Below are 8,283 nucleotides of genomic sequence, written 5' to 3' on the forward strand. Positions count from 1 at the left end.
TTAAATATTCGCCACCCCCCCCCCCCCCCCCCCCCCCCAGCATCACTTAAAGGGCAAGACTCGCCGTGAGGAGTAGTAGTCGCTACAGTATCTCCTGACATTACGTTTGTGTAGCTGCGCGGTATTATTTGTAAATTTATTTGTAAACGTAATACAAGCGAACTATTCAGTCAGACAGCTTGTGAAACGAAATACCATTACAATTTCAAGCATTTTAAAGTAGGCGACGTTAGTCAAAATTCCAGCACTTTTCAAACCTGAAACACAAAGCAACATTAAAATTCTTCAGGTAAATGTTCCTTCCCCTGTTTTGATGGGTGTTTCTTTATACTACCACATATCGTTACGGGAGGACACTGCAAAAAATGACTTGTAAAATGCGCTCGCGCTCTCACAGGGTCACGCGCAGCGTGCAGAGTCGAGCGCTACGGTCAGACGCAAAAATAGAACTGAGCCGAGAAGAAAGCAAAATATATTTTTACTAGGGAAAATAAAAATAGTAACGCACAGTTATTTGGATAAGTAACTTTAATCTGATTACTGGACTGGAAATAGTAGCGCGTTATATTACTCGTTACCGAAAAAAGTGGTAAGATTAGAGTAACGCGTTACTGACATCACTGCTAGTGTAGTAGATTATGCCATCACTGACATGGATCCCTCCTCCTTCAACGCATTCACTGTCCGACAGCAAACTCCTCTATCAGACCACAGCCAAATTAATGTGTACCTGAAATGGTTACATCAACCCAAACAAACAGCAGCAGAGTCCAGTAAGCTGCACAGTCCACAGGACCTACAGATGGGCTCCTGATAATGCAGAGAAATTTATCCTTGCACTTCAGTCAGTTCACGTATCTAACAAAATCACTAACTTTATTAACAAGAATTATGAGAATAATAAGAAAAGTGTAAATCTGTGACGCGCGGCTCGTGGCGAAGGATGAGACACGGGATCCTTGCTGCGACAGACGTCACTTTTATTTATAACAATAAATGTGCTTATTTGCGCACGAAGAACACTAACACAGTTACGTGTAAACCATAGACAACGACGAGCACAGGACACTGCGCGAACGCACATTAAATAGACAGACCACATTAGCCCCACGTGATTACGAGACGAGTCACGGGTGAGACGAATTACCACAAGACATAACCATAACCCCGTAGATCCACAGACGCAGACGATGCATGTGGACAATGTAAACACACGCCCAAAAGGGAGGGGCCTCAGGGTCCTCAACGTGACAAAATCATGCTGTGAGTGAAATTTACAGCATTCTACACATAGCATCTTCTATGGCTGAACTACAAAAAACAAACAAACGTAAAGATAAAAAACTGAAAAAAGATAAATGGTTGGTATGAATGTCAATCGATTAGAAAAGAATTAAGCAAATTGTCAAATCTAAAACAGACAACCAGAAGATCAGGACTTAAGACAAAAATACTGTAATACCCTTAAACATTATAAACACTCAATCAGAACCAAAAAACTAAACTATACAAATAAAACACTTAGAGACATAGAAGATTCTATCAAACACAATCAGTTCTGGGAGATGTGGAATAACTTGAGCAAAACAAAACCACAAAAAGTACCCACACAGAACTGTGAAATCTGGAAAGACCATTTTGAAAATCTGTATAATAAAGAAATTTTAAAGTAGGAACTAAATTCCAATTACAATCTGATCACACAAAAATTACAGTCACTTGAATGTGCAATCAAAGACAATCAAAACCCTCTCGATTATCCAATAACAAAGGAAGAATTGGCTCAAAAACTCAAATCATTAAAATCTAAAAAAGCCTGTGGCCCCGACAGCATCAGGAACGAAATGCTAAAAAACAGCACTCCTGAGCTGCAGAGGGCAGTGCTCAAATTATTCAACCTCGTCCTGAGTTCAGGATGTTTTCCTGACATCTGGAGTCAAGGACTCATCACCCCAATCCATAAGAGTGGAAATAAATCAGACCCTAACAATTTCAGAGGCATCTGTGTGAGCAATAATCTGGGAAAAGTGTTTAATAACATTTTAAATAACAGAATTCTGTCTTTCCTTACCGAACACAATGTCCTGAGCAAAAATCAGATTGGCTTTCTTCCAAATCATAGAACTACTGACCACATTTACACCCTGCACACCCTAATCAACCAACATGTACATCAGACCAAAAATGGAAAAATCTTTGCCTGTTTCGTGGACTTTAAGAAGGCATTCGATTCTATTTGGCACGAAGGACTCTATTACAAACTTCTAGAGAGCGGTGTAGGGGGTAAAGTCTATGACATCATCAAATCAATGTATTTAGGAAACAAATGTGGAGTAAGAATTGGAGACAAACACACAGAATTCTTCACTCAGAAAAGAGGAGTGAGGCAGGGCTGCAGTCTGAGTCCAACACTCTTTAATATCTACATTGACGAGTTAGCAGTGCAGCTGGAACAGTCTGCAGCTCCTGGTCTCGCTCTGCAGGACGGGATGGTGAAGTTCCTGCTCTATGCAGACGATGCTGCTGTCCTTGAGCGCACAGGGGCTACAGCAGCACCTGGACCTGCTGGAGCAGTACTGCCAGAACTGGGCCCTGGCAGTAAACATGAAGAAGACCAGAGTTATGGTCTTCCAAAAGAAGCCCAGATGTCAGGAACACAGATACCAGTTCAGTCTGGGCAGCACCGCCCTGGAGCACACGATGCAGTACACTTACCTCGGCCTTGTTATTACTGCATCCGGGAGTTTCAGTACGGCAGTGAATGCACTAAAAGATAAAGCTCATCGAGCAATGTACGCCATCAGGAGAAAATTCTACAATATCGACATTCCCGTTCCAATCTGGTGTAAAATATTTGATAGTGTGATTCAGCATATTGCGCTGTATGGAACTGAGGTATGGGGTCCACTCAGTCAGCAAAGCTACACTGGATGGGACAAGCATCCAGCAGAAGCCCTGCATGCAGAATTCTGCAGAATGATTCTAAAAGTCCAAAGAAAAACACCAACCAATGCATGCAGGGCAGAATTAGGCCGATTCCCATTGCTCATCAATATCCAAAAACGAGCTCTAAATTTCTGGATGCACCTGAAAACGAGTCCCAGTGATACGCTACATTTTAAGACATTACAGACCCAAGAACTGAACCCCGAGAAGAGCCCCCTCAGTCAGCTGGTTCTGAGGCTTATTAACCCTCTAACAGATAGTAACAGACAACAGCCTCGTTCCAGCACTGCTTTAACCCCAAAACTAAACATTAACCAAATCATCAAACGCAGTCAAAGGGATTATCTGGAACATTGGGGAAAAGAAATTCAGACTCAAAACAAACTTGAATGCTATCGGGCCCTAAAAATAGAGTACGAATTGGAAGAGTATCTCTTGACTGTCAGAGATACAAAGCAGAGACAGATCCTGACCAAGTACAGACTCAGTGACCACAGCCTGGCCGTAGAGAGAGGCAGGTATAAACAGTCCTGGCTGCCCAGAGAGCAGAGGCTGTGTGGTCACTGTACGACAGGTGAGGTCGAGACAGAGATGCACTTTCTCCTACAATGCGAAAAATTCACAAGAACACGAGAAATTTACACACACAAATTCATAAAAATAATTCCAAACTTCCAAACATTAACACAAACTGAACAACTAAAAATCATCCTAGGAGATGGACACAGCGCCCCCCTCGCTGCTAAATATGTAACTACATGTCACAGCCTGAGAGACAGTGGGAAACGCCCCCCCCCCCCCCCCCCCCCTTCAGCTTCAGAATGTGAATGTAAATAATTGAAATGATAACTTTAACTAAATGTTATCATATATTATTATTGTTATTTGTTCTTTGTTATCATTGTTGTAATGCTTTGGCAACACTGTACCCTATACAGTCATGCTAATAAAGCTATATTGAATTGAATTGAAATTGAAAGATGGTAGTGAGACAGAGAGAGTGAGACAGTGACAAAGATGGAAGAGTGAGACAGAGACAGACACAGAGAGAGTGAGACAGTGACAGAGATGGTAGAGTGAGACAGAGAGAGTGAGACAGACAGAGATGATAGAGTGAGACAGAGAGAGTGAGACAGTGACAAAGATGGAAGAGTGATACAGAGAGACAGACCGAGAGAGAGAGTGAGACAGTGACAGAGATGGTAGAGTGAGACAGACAGAGAGTGAGACAAACAGAAAGAGAGAGAGAGTGAGACAGACAGAGAGAGACCACTGTCCTATTCCTGCTCCAGCACCACTGTGTCCTCTGGGTTTCCGGTCAAAAAGGAATTTGTGAAATTTGGGGAGCACGTTTGAGATAAGAGATGAGAACATGTTTCGTTTGAGATAAGAGAAGAGATGAGAACATGTTTCCAGTTGGAGACGGTGTGAGGGAGGGTCCTGCATCACTTTAACGTGTTGCTGTGGTGAATGTGTATCTGGGGAGAGATGGTTGAAGGTTGTGGTGTGGGTTGGGACTGGTCTCCTTACCCCACCACAAAGAACCTGTCACATCCGCCCGAGCGATGGAAGAACGAGGGGGAAGAGGATGAGTATGAGCAAAGGGAGGGAGAGAGAGAGAGGGAGGGAGAGAGAGAGAGAGAGAGAGAGAGAGAGAGAGAGAGAGAGAGAGAGAGAGAGAGAGAGAGAGAGAGAAAGGGGAGTGGATGTGAATGTGTGCAGTCATCTGCTGTGCTGATGCAGTTCTCACACCAAGCTGTAGGGCTTCCTCTCTATTCCTTTAGACTGCTGTGTTGTGTGTGTGTGTGTGTGTGTGTGTGTGTGTGTGTGTGTGTGTGTGTGTGTGTGTGTGTGTGTTTATTCTTGATGTAGGTATTTCTGTTTTGCTTCAGATTTCTTTGTGTGTGTGTGTGCGTGTGTTCTGTTTTGCTTTAGACTGCTGTCTTTTATGCACTCCTTAACCTCACATCATCACAAGCATACGCTTGAGTAATACAGAGTAAATCAGAGAGGTAGGCCGTGTGTGTGTGTGTGTGTGTGTGTGTGTGTGTGTGTATGTGAGAGAGAGAGAGAGAGAGAGAGAGAGAGAGTGTTTATACCTGATGTGGGTTTGTACCTGATGCTAATGCAGCTGTTAACTGTCAAGGAGAGGGCATTGCTTTGATCTTCAGAACAGCAAGTGAGAGGAGGGGGGCAAGAGTGAGAGAAAGAGAGAGAGAGAGGTGATAATGATAAAGGACAAGGACACACAGAGGCAGAATGACAGAATTATAGGTATAGAGTAATACAGGGATAGAATTATGTAGGGATAGAGAGATAGAGGGATAGACGGATAGAGGGTTAGGTATAGAGGCATAGAGGTGTAGAATGTTAGATATATGGAGGTATAGAGGGATATATGTATAGAGTAGTGGTGGGCCATTACCGGCGTTCGTTAATTTCATACTCTTATCGGGCGATATAAAAATTATCGCCGTTAATCTATTCTTAAAGTTGGGTTGGGAACTGGGTCAAAATGGATAAGCAAACTATGATGACTTTCAACTTGATAGTTTAGTTCGGGTGTATCCCTAACCAAATTACACAGTAGGGGCGAGAATGTGTTTTCAAACCTGTGAATTACAAATCGTACGTGTGTTTACATGGATGCAGCCACGAAGTCGCCAGGTTTGCTTCATGGAAAATTCACTTTTAGGAACGTAAAATGTTACCGGAGCGGAGCTCGCAGCGGTCGTTTTCTGCATGGTCCTAGAGCTAGATTCGTCGCTATTTAAATATTTCTTTTTAAGCAGAGGACCAAAACCGGCTTTTGAAAAAGTGTACATTTAACCTCATGGACGTAATTACGTCCAAATTACGTTCGTGAGGTTAAATGTACTAGTCCCCCCCCCCCAAATTACGTCCGTGAGGTTAAATGTACTAAATGTTGGCTTACATTTCAAATATCATGTTTAGCTGAAAAATATGTTATCAACCCCTTTTAATGTAGGCTACAATATGTAGGCTTACAAATTCATGTTTAACTGAATAAACCGTTGAACACGAGTAGCCTACATTTTTTGAAGTATCAAAGTAGAAAAGCTTCCTCAAGCAGTCATTGATGCATTTTGGAAACAGGAGATGAGCCCCTGGTCTAATGCACCCTCTGTATTAAGAAACCCTATCTCAATGACTGACTTTTTAGTCATTACTTGGGTAGCATGCATATGAGTCATTTTAATATAGATTAATCTAGATTAATTTCAAGATTTCAGTGAGATTAATCTAGATTAAAAAAATTAATCTATGCCCACCCCTAGTATAGAGAGATAGAGGGATAGAGGTATGGAGATGTAGAGGGATAAATGTATAGAGCGATAGAGGGATAGATGTATAGAGGGATAAATGTATAGAGTGATAGAGGGATGGATGTATAGAGGTATGGAGGGATAAATGTATAGAGCAATAGAGGGATAGATGTATAGAGGTATAGAAGTATGGAGGGATAGGCGTATAGAGGTATATAAGTATGGAGGGATAGAGGTATAGAGGAACTATATAGATGAAGTGAACGGAGTCTGGATAAAACCTTGAGTCTTCAGGTGGATCAGGGGATCATCTGACAGCCAAAAGAGGAAAACAGAAGAGAATCACACCAATCTATCACCAATCTATCACCAATCACACCAATCTATCACCAATCCTTCACCAATGAATCACCAATCCTTCACCAATGAATCGCCAATCCTTCACCAATGAATCGCCAATCTATCACCAGCCATGTGCACATCACCACACCTCCAAACCTCCTGCAGATATACTCCATCTTATAATCTGGAATATATACACATCATATAGGCTATGTATGTATTTTGTATGTAGTGTGTACATATTGTGTGTTTACACACTCCAAGGGACTGGACACCTGAGCTTACCAGACCCTTCCCACCTGATGATGTGGGGAGCTTAAAATGATCTGAAAATCCCAGCCCCCTTGCAAACTGTTGAAAGCCAGACAGTGTGAATCAGGAGTGAGATGCTAGCGATGAACTCAGAATGGTTTATTCGAATGCAAATGCAAGAAGGAAAAAAGACCTAAAGTCTAAACAGATGGCAGAAGCAGGTTTGCAAAGTGTGTAAGTAGGCTAGTCTGAAACACTGAACTAGGGCACCTGTGGGACTTAAACAAAGTGAGAATAGATGAGAAACAGGTGTGTGTGTGATGATTCAATAAGTGGGTGCTTTGGATCAGGGAAGTGAATTTCTGCCATGATTAATCCTTTGTGAGGGCTGTGATTGGTCAGCGTGGACTGTGAGGGCTGTGATTGGTCAGCGTGGACTGTGAGGGCTGTGATTGGTCAGCGTGGATTGTGAGGGCTGTGATTGGGGGCCATGGTCTTTGAGGCTGAATACCCAGCCAGGACATCACAGAAACATTTGTTCCATAACCTAAAATTATTCCAAAATGAAGAAAACACTTAAAATTTAATCATAAAGTTCATATTATTCAGAAGAGAAACACAGAAGTATCAGTATAATGTTTTTACTGTAGTTATACAAAATATATCACACATAACCAGGCAGAAAGACCAACCAGTGCAATCGCTATATTAAAATTCTATTATGCTAATATTATATTAATATTAAATACTTTCCAATGCAGCCAATGAAATACAACCATCCCTAACCTAAGCCCATGTACAGTTTCATTGAAGTCCCTCCAAGTAGCAGGTAAATCGTGTGTGTGAGTCATCTCACACAAAGCATGATGGGAAGCCAGGTGGGGCTGTGCTCCTGCCATCTCTCACCTGCTGCACCTCATAAGAAACAGACAGGACGTTCCTCACTGGAAGGACAAGCACCCCGTGGAGGTCCAGAGACTGAAGACCAGGTCCTCCCACTGCTTGCTCCTGCCGGCGTCATTAGCGTCATGTAAAGCCATGACATCAACGCCCTTCTGTTTCATTAGTTAAAAGTGCAGAGTTCTCTTCTCTTTCACAGGCCCCTTCTCGAATGTAAAGTGCCCGTATATGTCCCATAACAACAAGGGTCATGATATGGCACATAAAGAAAGAAAGAACAACAAAAAAGAAGCAAACGGTGTAGCATTGGCACAACCCTCACCTCCACCCCCCAGTCTGGGCCCTGTTTATGCCTCCACCCCCCAGTCTGGGCACATTCCATCGATCTCTTCAGCCTGCCCCTGTGTGTCCGCAGTAGGGTGTGTATCATCATATGTCCCAGCGCTAACTCCAGTGCTAGCCCCAGCGCTAACCCCATCGCTACTCTAGCACGCGCCCTGCTCTTTCGACGGAGTCAGACATTTGTTTTCTCAGACACAAACGTATCATGTACCCC

The 8,283-nt window shown here is 42.8% G+C and overlaps 1 protein-coding gene across 6 annotated transcripts in view; it reads left to right on the forward strand.

The window, feature by feature from the left end:
* Positions 1 to 8,283, forward strand: part of sema6bb (sema domain, transmembrane domain (TM), and cytoplasmic domain, (semaphorin) 6Bb) — a 179,138-nt gene that overhangs the window by 52,265 nt on the left and 118,590 nt on the right. The window lies entirely within an intron of this gene.

This window comes from Brachyhypopomus gauderio, chromosome 4 (assembly GCF_052324685.1).
Source record: "Brachyhypopomus gauderio isolate BG-103 chromosome 4, BGAUD_0.2, whole genome shotgun sequence".
NCBI lineage: Eukaryota > Metazoa > Chordata > Actinopteri > Gymnotiformes > Hypopomidae > Brachyhypopomus > Brachyhypopomus gauderio.